At 33.6% G+C, this 14,161-nt stretch overlaps 1 long non-coding RNA gene across 2 annotated transcripts; it reads left to right on the top strand.

Moving 5' to 3' along the window:
* The first annotated feature begins 248 nt into the window (after positions 1 to 248).
* On the top strand, positions 249 to 13,412 carry LOC127704804 (uncharacterized). Of its 2 annotated transcripts, none has more exons than XR_007983526.1 (3): positions 249 to 573; positions 7,158 to 7,903; positions 13,223 to 13,412. It is a non-coding gene; the product is annotated as an uncharacterized LOC127704804 (long non-coding RNA). The 2 variants fall into 2 exon arrangements; XR_007983527.1 differs by lacking the exon at positions 249 to 573 and adding an exon at positions 5,049 to 5,198.
* The last annotated feature ends 749 nt before the right edge of the window (positions 13,413 to 14,161 follow it).

Here is a 14,161-nt window from a genome sequence, read left to right as displayed (position 1 = left end):
GCATTAAATATTACCTGAATTATGATATATAATTAAGGTGAAGGTAATTGGGTGTTTACAAATAATTAAAAAGAAGATGCGAAGCTGAACGAAGATGAAAAGAAGAAAACATTAAAGAAAGAAATAACTTTTGGTCATGTCAAAAGAACTTGTTTTTATCTGATCTTTATCCACCCTTTTGTATTAAAAATCATAATGGCATGCATTTAAATACTCGATATACCTGTAGGTACATATACTCTATTGAAATTTGACACTATACAACATGAATAATTTGGCAACCGAACTCAATACCGAAGGATAATTCTCAATCAATGAGAAAGAGGAAGAAGTTGGCAACAGGTGTTCGGATAACGATCTTATTTTCTGATACATTTCAATCGCTTATGACAGTTAGGATATTACGCAAGGAAAAGAAACGATTTTGCACATACATTGCTAACTTAACACGTGATCATGTTGTGTTTATGATGCTGCATTCATTTTGTGGATTTAAAAGTATTCCAAACCTAGGGGACAGCTTACATGGACGATGTTGAAACAGACACACAAACTGGTAGCCGACAATGTCAGGTAAAGTAATGTTTTAACTCCTGATTTAGTGCCATTTTTTTAATATGTACTTTTGATTTTAAATACTAGTTGTGTACATGAAGTCCTAATTCCATGGCTTTGGTTACATATTATGGTTCCTGGGTTAGTAAAGAATTTGGTTATATTATGATGAGAAGCTGGACCCCTTTTTTGGTCGATGTCAATCTACTGCATTACGTTCTCTCTCTCTGTCTCTCGGTCTCTCTCTCTCTCTCTCGGCCTAAAGGAACATCTTATTACATTTCCAAACTTGTTTCTGAGTACTCATATGGGGCCGAAATAACCATAACATTGTGCACACTATTTCAGTTTTATAACCAGGTACTAAATTTTAAACGCCCAACCGAAAGCTTTAGGCTGGAGTTCGGAATCCTAAATATTGAAGAATTTCTGCTTTTTTTTAAATCTTAGTAATACCATTTATAATAAACTTAATTGCTATTATGGAAAATACAACATGATATATTTTGCTTTGAATGTAGAAAATCCATCCCATTTACCAACCTCTCCCAAATTTTTGACCGATATAAACTGATATATCAGACTGGTAAAGTTAAGTTCGCGTACACTAATGCCTTCTTCAAACGCATGTATACAAAGGTTAAGTTTAACATAAATTGTTATAATATCTAATCGACTTATTACTTTAATCTGTAAAGATTTTAGATTACTTTGATCATCAAAACTGTATATACATTTAATTATGAGGGATTAAATATGTATCTGACTAGCCTAAGGCTATAAATATATATTATAAAAAATCGTCCTATTTGTTTACAAAAGTCACTCAGTCAAGAATAGCCGAGAAATCCTCCTAACTATTATCGCCTATGCACCGGGGGAGGGGGCTGTATTAATGTTCAGAAGTGGGACCCTAGATTGTCGAAAATTTGAAACAAAGAGTTTAGTAACTAAAAATTTGTCGACTTGTCTTTCATCATCACCATCATAGTCATCATCATCGGCATCGGAGTCGTCATCATCTGAATTGTAATCGCCATCATCGGCATCGGAGTCGTCATCATCTGAATTGTAATCGCCATCATCGGCATCGGAGTCGTCATCATCTGAATTGTAATCGTCATCATCGGAATCGTCATTCATTGATCGTTAATATCCTAAGTAAAATTATTTCATACATTGTTATATAAGGGTAGAACATGTACCGACATAATGTACAACGGAGTTTTGATTTAAAAAAAAAAGGAAAAAAGACTTCAAACAAACTTTAGCAGATGCGTTGTCCCATGATACAAACTTTTAAGAAATCTGTTTTCTCTTTCAGAAGTTTTTGCGTTCGTATCAATGTAACTCCTACCCTTGCTAATTATTTATCTAATTAAATATCAAAACAACAAATTTAAATAAACTGCTGTTTTCAAGTTAAAAGCGGTGTCCTTTGTTCGGTATAGAAAAAAAACGAAACAAATATTTGATGTGAAATCTGGCTCAAAAGAGATTTACGAATAAGGGAAACACGTACGATCCCAATTTTGGAAAAATAGCAAAATGTTACAAAAAAAAAAGTGCAGATTAACATATGTATTTTATGGGTTTTTGTAAACTTATAGCGGTGTAAAATCATTGACCGAATTTCTTTTGTATGAAGCACGGAATCACTTCATACTAAAAATGTGTGAACTTTAACGAACATGCTTTTGCTTCCCAATAAAAATTACAAAAAGAAGCATTCAATTCTTTTAACTTCAATGTTTATGCTATAGAAATTAAGAGTAAAAATATAAGTCTTTCGTATGTTTTCTTTGCATTATATTAACATTGTCACGGAATAGATGTTGCACTTTATTGGGAATTAAACATAACTTTTGGAATGCCTCGGCCAAATCAAAATGACGAATCTTATGAAACGTCTATATATTGTAATAATAATCAAATGGTGAATTTTAAATGGTATCTTAAACGAAGTGTAGAATTTCCCTAAAATTGAAAATTCATACATATCTTTTAAATTACTTTAATCATATGTAAATTTCAAATTGTAATTCAATTTTGTTATTTCTTTTATTGCAAATATCCCCCGTGAGAGTAAATTTACTTTCTACTATACTAACATAGAGATTTCACTTTTTAAGTGGTATTTCTTTTGAAAAATGTATAAACAATTTTAAAATCCCGTTACACTTTCAATTTGAACAAACATGCTATATGTACATTCTATGTACATTTCGTCTTGTATGTGAACATGAATCGGGCCGTTCGTTTTTTCACATTATTTTTTTTTATGCCGGGTTCTTAAATGGCTAACCATGCTACATTCTGTATGTATGTGCCTGTCCCAAGTCAGGAGCCTGTAATTCAGTGGTTGTCGTTTGTTTATGTGTTACATATTTGTTTTTCGTTCATTTTTTGTACATAAATTAGGTCGTTAGTTTTCTCGTTTGAATTATTTTACATTGTCATTTCGGGGCCTTTTATAGCTGACTGTGCGGTATGGGCTTTGCTCATTGTTGAAGGCCGTACGGTGACCTATAGTTGTTAATTTCTGTGTCATTTGGTCTCTTGTGGAGAGTTGTCTCATTGGCAATCATACCACATCTTCTTTTTTATATTTACTATACAGTATAGTTTTTGCCTATCGTTGAAAGCCGTTTTTTTCATCCTTGTCCTTAATTGGTCTCTGATGCATTGATAGTTGTCTCATTTGTAATCATACCAGATGTCTAAACTGGACCCCTGCTGTTGTTCCGCTGTTGTGGTGGTGTGTCAATCAGCGAGTGGCCAGTTTAATAACATCTCCTTATATTTATATGTAATAGTCTAATCTATGTCTAGCCTCAAATCTGTGTCCGTTTTTAAAATTCTTCTATTATATATTGCGTTATAGACGTCACCATATAAAAATAAGGACATGTGGTACGATTGCTAACGAGACAGCTATCCACCCAAGTTCAAATGAAGTGGGTGTAAGCAATAATAGGCAACCGTACAGCCTTCAACAAAGAGAAAAAACAAATCTGTATAGCTATGTCCTTTCTTTTCTCCAATCTTCGTCCTTGTCACATAGCCATGTCCTGTCTTATATTGTGTCACACCATTTACATGAAGGTCTGGATGGGGGTCCTCCATTTCTGTATTCTTTTTTTTTTTTTTTATATTTTAGCACTTCATTATTCTCTATTCTTTATTTGTTTGTTTAATTTTTATCTATTCTTTATATTTGTTGCCCATTATTCTCTATTCTGTAAACCCCAATCATCACCCTCTTACATTTCTTCCATTGTTGCCACGTGTTTGATCAGTTTCAGATGGTTTAATCTTAGTTATATTTGAGACAAACGTTAACGGTGTTAGGGTAGCACTTTTGCGTTTGCTAAAAAAATTGTGAGTTACAGTATTTTTGTTTGTTTAAAAAATGATAGTCTAGATTAATATTGGGTAAACTTTCACGCGACATAAGTCCTCAATAAAAATATGCAAAACTGAGACATAGTGAAATTATACATGTATTTATGGCCTGATGATAATGATAAGTATAGTTACTGATACTATTAAGTAACAGTAACATGTCACTTGTCTACATTCGGCCAATTCCGTTCCTCCATCTAGAGGAGAGTAACGGATTCAGCCGAGGATTCGGCCGATTGGTGTTAGTGGCCCGGGAAAAGGAGGCAGAACAAAACAGGATAAAGCTATAGTTTAGCTCTATCAATAGTACTTTTTTATGTCCGTCAAATAAGGAACGAGACCTTGATTTCCAAATAGTCAAAGTTATTTGAGGTGAAATAAAAGGGCACAGCTTTTGGTTCTGTGACGTCACATTGAAAATCTACCGAATATATAAAAGGACACAGATTTGATCAAATCATGGAAGTATTATATATTACTTCCATGATCAAATAAAGGTGCACGTATTTGGGTTTCATGATGTCACGTGACACAGATTCGAGAAAAGGCCACATATTTAAGGCTGAACATAGATTAGACTCTAAACACCACGTCCTTCGGTCTCTGGTCCATTGATAGTTAGTTGTCTCATTGGCAATCATACCACATTTCATAAAGTTTACATTCAAATGGTATTGAAACGAAGTGTCAAATTTCTATAGAATTTAAAGCACTAATGAAATGTAAAACTTTAAATTATAATTCATTTTTTCAATACTTTTATTGCAAATATCCCTCGTGAATTTAAATTTACTTTATCGTATAATGAAATGGAGATTTTACCGTTTAATTGGTATTTCTTTTGAAAAATGTGTAAACAATTTTAAAATCTCGTTTCGCATTGTACAAACATTTTATTGACTACGGTATGTATATTTTGTCTATGTGAACATGAGATCAAATTTCGTATGTTCGTTATATCATGTTAAATCGATTTGATATGATCATTTAATATACACATTAATTGATGGGTATCGCAAAGGTTGTTTAAGTCCCTATTACTGTGTAACAGCATTTATACCTCGAAGCATGGTTTTAATCACCAATTTCAATTTTACGGTTAGATTCACGTAGAAATTGTTCATTAGTTAACATCACACGTCCAGTGACCGAGTCAACTTTTCTGTTATACGTTATTATTAAATATTTTTGAATTTTGAATGGATACAGAAATTGTACTTGGGAATAAACATGAAACGGTAAGGAGATTCAAATTTATGAGTTATTTGGATATAGAAATGTTAATTAAGTATTATCATTTCGATTTTAATTTTCCTTTTTATCTGTCTCATTTTTTATTTTTTCGACTTTTAACGTAGCATTTAATTTCTTTTCGTTGATTTCTTTCCATTTTCATATACTACCGCTACACCACCATCCTTACTCATTTTATTGACGTCTGCTCTGCCTTTACCAGTTCCGATTCTCAACAGATTCATTTATTCTGTTTCCTCCGTCTTTCCTTCTCCCAATCCTTCTCCCAAGCTAAATAAACTCAGAAAATACTTAATATCTAGTAGTATATAATGTCATGCAAAAGAAATGCGTACTATTTATAAATCGTCAGATATTTGACGTATAGAAATTGACACTAAAAACCACACTCTGACAGAAAGGTTCACTGCATAATCAGACAATATTTATGCACAGACGGAAATGTAAACATTGTTATCACAAATATTTAATGAACAGACAGTATGCTATTTATTTGCCACATCACATTATGCTTCATCGCTAGTATTATGTAAAACTTGGAATAAAAGCAACAGTTGTGTCTTCCTCCTGCAAAGCTCTTATTCCGTGCCCGGCTTTGGCTATTTATTTTTTTTTTTACTTTTTTGAGTTTACTACATTGTTGTACTTTTAGTCTAGTATAAACTTTCCATTTGAGATTTTCAAATTGTTCGGCAGTAAAGTTGATTCTGTTAATGTTACGGCCCTTAATGTTATCTTATATGTTTTAGGGGGATGATAATATCCTTAAAACTATTTCTTCTTCCTTCTTTTCATTTGCTTCTTTCTCTTTTAAAATACCCTTCATTTCATCTGGTTACTTTTGTCTTCCTTTATTCGGTTCCTTGTAAGGTGTACAGTACATGTATTTGTTTCACGTAACTGTTTCAAAACGGGCAAGTCGTTTAAAGTAGTTATATCGGAATTTTATTTTTACGGAATGTAAATATACGTATTATACTTTATACTTCGATTTCTTTAATATCAAAAAACTATATATAGTTTTATACACACATGACATCAAAAAGTTATTCAGAGCTACACATTACTGTTTGTGATAATTGTAAAACAAAATAAAAGTTTTATGTTTTCGTAAAATGTTTCATCGAATCAAAAACAACAAAAAAATGTATCTGAAAAAGACTACATTTAGCTTTACTTTAGACAAAATGTGGTTTTCAATTGGTTAATATTTCGTCCTTCTTATTTATTATTTTGTGAAAAACTCAAAATTTTATAAAATCAATAAAATTATAGTTAGACGTTTATCAATCACAGATTATAATTCAGTTGGGAAAAGACGCCATTTATATGTTGTTAAGTGCCAGTCTTTGTAAGAATCGGACAATTTAGAAAAATTCAAAACAGGGCCGAAAAAAAACACCGACCTAACCACCCTATTTTAAAAGTACTCTCATCCTGAGTTAGAAACAGTAGCAGGGGCGTGTCTGGTAATTCGAGAAATATCTAGATAAATTTTGGTTAGAATGATAGCAAATTACAGAGTTATCGCCCTTTAATTCTTATTTTAACCAAATAATATCTTGAATTACCAGAACAGGGAAAGGAAACGAATCTTATATTCATGCACCATTATACATTCTGAAATTAAATTAATGTAAAGTTAAGCCAGTTTTTGTTTGTCATGTTTTCACCACTGCCTAATTCTTAGGCAGATTGGCATTTAAAAATTAATACGCAGGAAAAGTAAAAAATGAAACGCTTTCTCTTTTGACCATACCCTTTCATTTTGACCAGCCTGTTACGTATCTCTTTTGAATATGAATTTAGTTAGCCGAGCGCAATTAGTAGTACAAGTTGCATAACCAGACTTGCATGTATATGTGTGTCTACATTTCAAACCACGCACAATAAAACGGACATGTCTGGTGTGATTTTTCAAGAACATTTGTTTTAAATTTTAGATTGAAATTTTGCTGCCGGACAAGCGAAGACAAGTACAGCAAAGATTTGGACTAATTTGTTTTTTCATAGTAATCGTCATGGTAATTGGAATATTAATAGGATTTGTTGTATACCTAGCAACCAATAGATAAGTTACAATATATTGGGGGAACTAGATATTTGATTAAATCACAGATTACGTGAAAAGTGACCAAACCGAAATATATATAATATATACAATCTTTTACGCACTGCAATCAATACTGACCAAAAGATTTGTGAAATCTGCGGACTGATATACTTATTAATCATTTCACCTATTTCGTTATTTTCATAATTTCCCGTCCAAGTGTTGGTATCCGTCTTTAATGTAATTTGGAAAAGTTTTTATATTTGGCGGGAAATGTAACATATGGTCTAGTGCGATCCAATGAAATATATTTGATGTTTAGTCACGATTGTAAACAAAGTGAACTGAAGTCACCTGCCACGTTTCAATTATAGTCGATATAAACATATTGAATACTGAAGTCGTAGAAGCTCTCACAATGGCTGACGCAGATGAAAAGTATTTGGACGAATATGATGAATATAATATTCAACAGGACAAAATTTCTGGTCACCACGGGGGCAAAGGACGGACGAAAAAGGAGTCGGAACAACACGTACACCCAGATCCCGCAGGCCATACCCGAAAAGCCACTCAAAAATTGATGAATAATGCACAGAACCAAAAAGACACAAAAAAAGAAGGAAAATAACGAAGGTATGTTTTTGCTGCATGTCTAATTTGAAAGGAATTTATTAACATATGCACCTCGGATATCACGAGAAAATTGTTTACAAATTGGTAACAGATGTCGAATGTTTTCGTTCGATTTTTTATCTGTCATCAGTCGCATTAATTTCACATGTTTATTATATTTATTCACTTTCTTGACAAGGGCTGACGTAACAGTGAAAAGTACATATGGCAAGACAGTTACTGCAATGCATTGATCTTTTTACCACAATCCGTCCCCCTTTTTGCGCGCATGCTTTAATTATTTGGATTAGCACGTCGGTGAAATGTACAAGCGTTTGAAATTGTATAGAACGGTAGTTTATCAAACACGTCAAATAAATAAAATTCTTATAATGCATTCTCCTCGAGTGACGCAATTAATTTAGTGTTTTAATGTTGCAAGGCCATGCACTGTCCTACATTTGGATCATTATGCTGAGTGGGGAGTCATGGACGGAAAATATTCGTTAATTTAAAACGCATTGTCGGAGGAGGTCTTAGGGGAGAGGGAAGGACCCCCTTATGGGGTTTTAGGGTAGGGGGAAGGACCCCTTATGGGACTACATATAGGTTAATACATAGACTTTTTACATGTCCCAGCCCAAACGTTTTTAAAATCCTGGATCCGCAACTGATTGTTTCTGTTTATTTTGTGTGCAATGATATGATAATATAAAAAAAGATTCGAAGGGCTATGGTAGACTTGAATACAAAATTAAAGAATTAAAATACAGATAGAAAGAAGCGAAAACGGAGTGAGAGAAAGTACAAAGTTGTCCCACATCCTGACTCCAGATGCCATTTACGTTTTCTCCCATAGTTCATTATTTACTGTTACACATTTCACATGTATTTTTAACATTTAAATACACATTTACATGTTAAAGGGTTAGTGACCTTCAATTATAGGTAAATAGGCTAAGTGATAGATATGATAAATTTACGCAATTCAGTGATATAACTGTTAAACAGAAAAAAAATTTAGTAACTGTATTTCAAATAAGAAAATTCGTCCTGAATATGCATGAAATATTTGCCACTGGACGTTAAGCAACTAACAATCAATCAATCAATCAAATAAGAAATTGGACGTGCAGAAATTAAAAGAAAACTTGGGAAGTTGAAGTGGTCTAAAATGGGCATTAGCTACGATTTAGACAATAAATTTAAAATACGATTCTTTTTGTTTCAAATATTAATCATGTTAATAAAAGCGAAATTTGGAAATGATATTTCGTTATAAGTAGATAGTTTGGCCTAAATTTGTCAAAATAAGATCAAAGCATCAGAATGAGTTTGAAATGTAGAAATATATAAGAAAATATTGTGTTGACTTTCAAGGTCTATAAACTTCGTATAGATAATTGTATAAAAGTTTCCCAATAGTGATAAAAAAGTATTTTTAGAAGATGAAATGATTGATGGAATTTTAGTGTCACACCTGGTCATCCGAACATCGTAACTGGGACCTCGGAGACCAAGTGGTCGAAATAGTTAATCTAAAGTGATGACTATTCTGCCAACTCTGAGGTTGTGAGTTAAGATCCCGTTCGTGACGAGGAATGTTCGACTTAAAATCTTTTGCCCCCCCTCCCCCCTCTAGATTGGAAAATGTATCATTTTTAAGCATAAAATTGCCCCCAAAAAATTTGGAAAAGCTCCAGTCAGCGATATATATTCAGTTTTCTGGAATTACGCCCCCTTTTCAATAATCATGGATCCGCCGTGCTAGATGCATGCCAATGTATACTGGCTACTTTATTGGAAACCCGACTTAATTTGATTAGAACAATTGGTAAAACACTGACATGCTAATTGATTCTTATATCCTACACAATCACTAACTAGTTCCTGTGGGTGTTGATACATTTGAGGAGTTCCCGGAGGGTCATTATGTATCAAATGGAAAAGGCATGATGATTATGGTACATTAATTTATTACATCAAATCAAAACGCGAACAAGAAAAAAAAATAAATAAAAAGCAGCAGCTTGTATTGCAAAATTGAATTTAATCTTCCACAATGTAAATATTATATAAGAGTCACAATCTATTTCCTAAAGCTGTTTCACTATATCGACCTGATAATGGTACAGTCGATAATTTAGCATGCTGTTGCTTCTTTTTTTTTGTCTATATTTTTCATCGTTTTTACTCTAAATTCAATAAAAGATTTTTAATTAAGTCCTTACATAATTTTTAATATTCTGTAAGATCTTAACTAATTTCAATTAATTGAATTTTCATCATCGATGATTGAAAAGACAATTTTCCGAAATATATTGTAATTTTCATTAAGCTTCTTTGTTAAAGAAAACTGTAATCGTTTTTTCCCTAAAAAAAAGCATATCCAATGTTCCCTTTTATATAAAGTAATACGAATTTTAAAGAATTCCAAACTATTTTATTGAAATAAAATTAACTTATGATTGTGTTCAACAACTATACAAAAAGCGACCACAGATTATATACTTCTTTAAAAGTCAATCATCTGACCAAGATCAAATTAAGTGACTCAAAAATGATTGACAGATGTTCTACACGTTTTCAGTAAAAAGAGTAAATCACGTAACTGGATCGTTCAACTGTCAATCAATTGCAGACGAACAAAATCGTGACAAAAAGTAAATATTAGTTGGGACAAAATAAATGAGAGGTAAAGTAGGGATTTCCCTCTCTACCCTTTTTTTAATGCCACAAAATGCCTCCTATTTTTCTAAAGATGGAAAAACTTAAACATACAAACTTTTTTGTTTGGCCTAAATTATACTCGGCCGTCTTCGATCGGGCAATGAACTTTCAGTAGGTGGAGCAAAATTCTCACTAGAAAACTGCAACATTGTCACTTCCGGTAATCGAACCAATGAATGGATCCTTGTGTTCTAATTTAGTGCTCGCAACATACCGAGCTAATTACGTAGGCCGATCCATTAGCTCATTCGACTGTGACTGGCGGAGTATTTACTATTCAAGGGAAGAAATGTCAAAACCCTCTCCTCCCGTACCCCAGCCTTACGTTTTGATTCTTCATAACACAAACTAAATGCTTGATATCACTCATATCAACTCAATCGTGGGCTTTTACTATGACGCAAAATGTACTAACATAATCCTTCTAAAGTCGCCCCATGATGGAAAGCCCTCCCCGAAAATAAAACGCCAGTCGCGTCCAGGCAGGATTCAGGAATATTTAGACCTGTGATGCACTCGATTAATACAACTACGTTGCATTTGTGAGTTTGGTATATAGATATAGGAAGATGTGGTATGAGTGCCAATGAGACAACCCTCCATCCAAGTTACAATTTATAAAAGTAAACCATTATAGGTCAAGGTACGGCCTTCAACACGGAGCATTGGCACACACCGAACAGCAAGCTATACAGGGCCCCAAGAATTACTAGTGTAAAACCATTCAAACGAAAAAACCAACGGTCTAATCTATATAAAAACGAGAAACGAGAAACACGTATGAACTACATAAACAGACGACAACTACTGTACATCAGATTCCTGACTAAGAACAGGTGCAAACATTTGCAGCGGGATTAAATGTATTTTTCACATGCAGTTTTATACGTCAGATGCACTTTACAGCTTAAAGTACGTTACATTAACGAGGCATGATTAATTAATGATGAAAACAATAGATGAAAAACGAGATATGAATCTTATCAAAGAAAACCCGAAGTGACAGCCATTATTGCGTAATAACAACATATCGGAGAAGATTTTTATTTTACTTACCGTTTGATTAAGCTGTTCTTTGAATGATAATCTGGTTTATTGGAGTGTCTTGCATAACACAATTAAGAGTATGGCAACAAGACAGAAAGCCGTGACTTTTGTCATTTTATGTTGTTCACTAAACGTGCGTCGGACTTCTAGAGCACCCGGGTTCATCACCCGGTTTTTTGGTGAGTTTCGTGTCGCTCAATCTTTAGTTTTCTGTATAGTGCTTTGTGGACCTTTGTTTTTCTTTTCGTTCTTTTTTATTTGATGATGTTGGTGTCTCTTTTTATTCGATTTATCTTTCTTTATTGCTCAATTGCACAGGAACTTGTCTCTGAAAAAAGTTATATTAAAATATATTGATTTTATTCTCAGAGTCAGAAACGTGTGATGTTATTGTTGCATTATTTACCCGAAAAAAGACAGATAGGAACGGAAAAAACAAGAGACTGCATGTTCAACTCTGTCACATTCAGTGTGTACCTGTTCCAAGTCCGGAGCCTGTAATTCACTTCTTTAGTTGGATGCTGTCTGTCAATATATAAATAACACATATCTGAGAGGGTGATAGAGCAGATTGTTACCCCGAGAAAACATTGTCAACTGAGGCGAAGCAAAACATTTTGGAATTTTGGTTCCTCAACGCTCTTTCACGCAATCTCGTACTGTATTTGGCAGTTTTAACTTTTTTTATTCGAGCGTCACTGATGAGTCTTTTTATAGACGAAACGCGCATCTAGCGTACCCAATTCTAATCCTGGTATCTATGATGAGTTTATATATATTAAAACGGAAATATGGGGCACACGCCAATGAGATGCAATCATTCACATTAACAATCAAAAGCCATGTAGCTATTTGAAAAGAAACTTTGATAGACACTGATTTTAATAGAATTTTGCTTGAATTGAATGTTCTACTTCAAAAAGAAGTAAGCAGGTGTACAGTTAAGTTACATTACTAATTCCATGGTGTTTTTATACGTAGTGAATGTCCTTCTGGCTAGTCTTCACGTTGAGTGACCTTATTTTCATGAAATAGATTTAATGCTTATTTTTTTTATATAATGACCTTTTCACAGTTGTTTCTTGCTTAAAGTTCAGTAGCTAATATTTCTTGCACACTCAGGACAAAAGCAGTTATAAAATACAACATCTATGATTGCACTTGCTATCCGTGATGGTCTACTACACAGTAAAACAAACAAACAAACAAACAGCTTGATATAACTCCCAATAACATGGTTGTAGCATAAAAGTGTAATTACTAGTATAAGAATTGAATGCTTCTTTTTATAATTTTATAGGGTTGTAAAGGCGTTGATCGTGCGCACATTTTTAATATGAATCGCTTTCGCGTTTTATACAAAATGCGCTTCAAGCAACGCTTTTACAACCCTTTAAAATTATAAAAAGAAGCATTCAATTCATAAGTAAATTTGCAGAGCATATCAAGGCATCTTGATTTGTTAATTGTTTGTAGAAGTACTATGGCCATCTAAAATATAACTCATTTTCATACGTACACCCAATTTAAATTCCAATTTCATCAGATATTATTCTTTTTCAGGCCAAAATTAGATGGATACAGGACATCGATCTCAAGATGGTTATGGAGGATGACAACGAATTTGGATAATGGTGCATGATGCAAAATCAGCACTTTACTGTTTTAAACAGAGACGATAGTGCCGATTTGTTGCTTTATTGGCAACTTTATTTTGTTAATATGATTCCTGTATATTAAATATTTTTTGTTATGTTTTTGATTTTTGTCTCGCCCGGGACGAAAGTCGGAAAACGCAAGACAGGGATTACAATCTGGCGGCGGCTAACGTAAACTAATTGTAGTAAGCTTTATATTTTAGAGGGTAGAAAATCTTGAGGCTTCATACCTTTTATATAGATGCCTTATATTACGGAGCTTTCATCTGTCATATGTGCAGTGTCCTTGACCTCATTTTCATGGTTCAGCGACTGCTCAAAATGTACAGTTTTTTGTCATGTGAATTTCTCACTTATTATTAGTAATAGGATAACTATATTTGGTATAATCGTTCCTTGCAAGGTACATGTCCGTCAGACAAGAGTTCATCTGACCTCAACCTCATTTCATTGATCAGTGATGAATGGTAAAAATGAAGTGAATAGACAGAAAAAGATGTGGTAGTATGCCAATGAGAAAACTCTCCACCAGAGACAAAATGAAGTACAAGTAAGCATTTATATGTAACCGTTCGGCCTTTAACAATGAACAGGTGGCCGAGTGGGCTAAGTAGCTCAAACTACTATATCACTAGCCTATCAATAGTGAGGTGATGAGTTTGAACCCCGCGCGTGGCATGTGCGCTCGAATCCAATTGACAAGGATTGTCAGTTTTCCTGCCGAAGGTCGGTGGTTCTCTCCGGGCTATCCGGCTTCTTCCACCAATAAAAACGGACCGCAACGAAATAGCCAATATTGCTGAAAGTGGCGTTAAACAACAGTCAATCAACATTGAGCACAACC

The sequence above is a fragment of the Mytilus californianus genome, unplaced genomic scaffold (genome assembly GCF_021869535.1).
Source record: "Mytilus californianus isolate M0D057914Y unplaced genomic scaffold, xbMytCali1.0.p SCAF_6, whole genome shotgun sequence".
In the NCBI taxonomy this organism is placed as follows: domain Eukaryota; kingdom Metazoa; phylum Mollusca; class Bivalvia; order Mytilida; family Mytilidae; genus Mytilus; species Mytilus californianus.
Note: the sequence above shows the minus strand (reverse complement) of the source record. Positions and strands in the feature narration are given on the sequence as shown.